The following is a 3,842-nucleotide window of genomic DNA, read 5'->3' as shown; positions in this document are numbered from 1 at the left end:
AACACTGAATATGGGTTGGCAGAGAAAAGGCTTGATATTGTTTTTTATTTGTTTATGCAATACTTCAAGCATATTAAGGACAAAGAAGAAGTAGAAAGATGATTACATAGCATATCAGGCAAAAATCGCCATACAGTCTTTTGGAAACATCAAGAAAAAATGGCAAGACGAAAAGTTACTACGTTGAAAAGAGCTGATCAATTAACCTATGCAGATTTCGCAACGCAAACACAGTGATAAGAAGACATTTTTTGCGAGAAAAACGAACATTTGCAAGTGTTTGTACGAGCGAATACGGGGGCAAGTTCACAAGGCTGATATTGCCCTGTAGGCAGGAAGGAAACAGGGTAAGATGTTTCGAGGAGTCAAACCTGAGCTTCCGCTTTCAAAGATCGACAAGAAATTTTATTTGGTCGCCCCTTCGAGATTGCAGCGTTAGAATTATGTTTTTCTTGATTATTTGGTATGAAAATTATGCACAACAAAATGGAGGTATAGAAAAAATAAAGGAACACACCATAAATAAGAGATGGGTAATCTTTTCAGTGCATTAACATACATGTTCTAGTTATTACAGCAGCAAAAGATAGTAAAAAAACCCAGAAACCATGAGACAGTCATGCCTAGAAGGAAAGAACAGTAGCCAAGAGGTAGCCAGAAGGGGAAAATTGGGAGGGAAATAGGTTTAAGAGAAGTTGTTTTGGTTGCGCAGACATTTTTGCTCATTGGAGGCTCGTCTAAGCCTTTTGCGGTACAATATATATATATACGGTCTGTCCGCAGCATTTCCGGCGTGTTCTGATCTCTTATTTTTAACGGCGAACCAAATATACCCAGAGAAGAGGGCCAGCATATAGGAAATCAGCTGAGCCCGGCTTGTCCAAAAGATGCCTGTTAAAAAGCCCCTCTCAGTGATTAGGATTTTCTCCATCATGAGTGCACGACGGTTGCGGTGAACAGTCAGAAAAAAGAAAGTCTACACATCGGCCAGTAAGGGCTCCGAGTGCATTTCACGTCTATTAGCCACTATTGTTCCTTTCTCTTAAATTTCTAGATCGCAATCTCTGTTGAAATGAGAAAAGAGTTTGTTGTAGCACAACTACGATAAATATGTGTGATCGAACCTGTCAGATCTAGCAATTAGACTCCCAAATACAGTTTTTAAATTATGCTATAATATATATTGAAGGCCGCCCAAGCCATGCAATAGTTTTTAAAATAGCCTGTAAAAAACACATTTTTGCTAATAAAGTCACAATCTTTTTTCAGGAGGTGAAAAAATTACAGAGGAGTGGAGAAGACAGAAAACTTTTCATCGGAATGGGCTTGTACGCATTCCAAGATGGGGTACCGATTTATACATTCATGCACATTTTCAAAAAAGTTGTAAAGTGAGTTTTCAAATTACTCCACGCCTTTTGTCATGTCTCAACGTGCGCTTCTGTGAACGCATAGTGCAGTGGACAAAATTGCTTCGCCATACTGCTGGTATTCGCGACATACTTGGACCGCATGTCTTCTAATGAGCGCCGAAGGGCTGATGCGTGCGTTTTTTTTTTTTTTTTTGTGAGGAGCGCATCGCTGGGAATACGGAATAAAGTTTTACTGAGGTCTTTTTCGTTACGCTGCTACAAAATCTTGCATGGGGTCACCCACGGCTGCGCACAACACTTCTCCTATAGCAGTGGTCCTGAGGGCGAAGTATATATAAGCAAAAAATTATTCGACTACTATTCGTGACGCCACGGTTCATGCGAGTCAATATTGCATGAATCAAATGAAGCCATTGCTACAGGTAAAGCAACAAGAAAAGCTACTGTCGACGTGTTTTTTCTAACACGATAGTGTAACTTGAATTTGGAGATCTGGGAGAACGCTGAAGAATCTCTTTTACTCTCACTCGCGAAGTGAAAACTGGACGTGGTGCGCCGGTCTTGCTCTGTCTTCACAAGGCCACACCGCAACATTTGTTCACACGCCCCCCCCCCCTCCCCCCCCCCCCCCCCCACATAGTGCCAACTGCGTTCAGCACTATACCGTGTCATGGAGTCATAATGGTTGCTTCTTTGGCAGCGGCATGCATAAGGTTACACCAAAAGAGATGCATCATAGTGTGTATCCTTCCTTGTCTGTCGTGTTTTTCCCGTAGATATATCTGGAACATAGAATAAGACAGCATTTGTGTAACTGCTTTTACCAGATGGAGAAGTTGCGGAAACTCGTACGAGTCATTCTCAAACCTTGTTGTGTTAATGCAAAAAAAAAAGAGCTTGTACATAATGCTTCCCTTTTATAACACCAAAATAGGTGAGAACGGGTAGTTTTAGTTTCGGCTTTTGAATTCTTGGGGTAGAGGTTTGAGTGGCGCTTTTGACGTATGTGATATCACCTTGGCCGGAACAACCACCGGATAATTGAAAGGACACTGTTTTAGTATTGTGCTGCTGCATGAAAGAGGCTACCTACGCAAAACTTCATTGGTCAACGGGATAAGTGCAAGGTTGCTATTACAGGTGTTAAATTATTGTTGGGCTTCCTTGAAGAGATTGGCCTCGCTGACAAATTTTGTGTTGTTTGACCGAATTGGTGTTTCCACACCTTTTTGCAGCGACTCCTCCTTCTACACGGTGTTCGCCATCACGTCGACCAATGAGTTGCCGGCTCGTGGCTCCTGTACAGTGGAGCCAACAGGAACGCGTCAGCAACTAAGTAACCTATATCCGCCTATTGTAAGTAGTGGAATTTTTCACCTATAATCTTGTTAGATAAATGGGACTTGCTGAGTTAGCGTAACCGCACCTTTCATATTCTGCGTCCTTTTTATAACCTCACCTGCACGTATTGAAGGCTGTAATTTGGGCCGGCACACGTTTTAAAAACGGTAGTCATTCTTGGGTATATAAGCGAAGATACCGTGATATGTCTGTCTGTCTGTCGGTCCATGCGTCCGTACATATGTCCTTCAGTGAAGTGAAGCACATTACCGAAAGACGTGGCAAAAATTTCTTGAAAACTGAATACAGAAACATGCAAAACCATCCGAATGTCGTACATGTCAATATTACTGTGCGCAGAAGACGCCTAGGGCACATTTAAAGAAAAATATAAGGGTGGTAACCTTTACAACAAGCACTCGTTTAGGTTAAATGCATGCTGGATAGATTTTATAATAACAAAAAAACGATGGGTTTAAAATACTCTTGAAAAGAGGCGAGCTACAGGGAAATGCGATTTATTTTTTCGTAATCGGATAATAGCGCTGGGCAAAAATAGTCGCAAACGGCAGTGGGAGAAAAACCGAAAAGATGTCAAGTGGACCTTGTCGAAACACGAAAGAAAAATAAAGAAACCTCGATTGCGTTTGCCATCGAAGGAGCAACAGACAACAGTAACGCGAGAGGAATGAGGAATGAGCCAAAATAAAAGAGGAATGAGCCAAAATAAAGGTTGGTGTTGCTGCTTGGCACACTAATTTTAAAAGATGGTCAGGAGGGGGGGGGCAGAAATGTATACAGGAGGACTAAGAGAGACTGTTTTAGAGTTTTGCTGTGGTAAAAAATTTTGTGGAAGAGGCACAATCGTGAAATGCGACATCGAGTAGTTAAAAACGGAAGATTTTTCATCATTGGAAGAAAGCTTTTTCATCAGAGATATGCTAGCTGTTCGGGCATAGTTAGATAGAATAAATCCTGAAGCTCGGTTCTGTACAGCTTCCTATTTTTATATTAATCAGGCAGTTTGCAGGTCCCGCACAGATGAGGATTACTCTAATTTCGAACGAACAAGTGCCTTGTAGAGGAGCAGTTTTAGTGAGCTGGGTTCAAGCGAGAAGTTCCGGTGCA

Source organism: Haemaphysalis longicornis, unplaced genomic scaffold (assembly GCF_048455015.1).
Source record: "Haemaphysalis longicornis isolate Haplotype H1 unplaced genomic scaffold, Haemaphysalis longicornis Haplotype H1 scaffold_8, whole genome shotgun sequence".
Classification (NCBI taxonomy): domain Eukaryota; kingdom Metazoa; phylum Arthropoda; class Arachnida; order Ixodida; family Ixodidae; genus Haemaphysalis; species Haemaphysalis longicornis.
Note: the sequence above shows the minus strand (reverse complement) of the source record.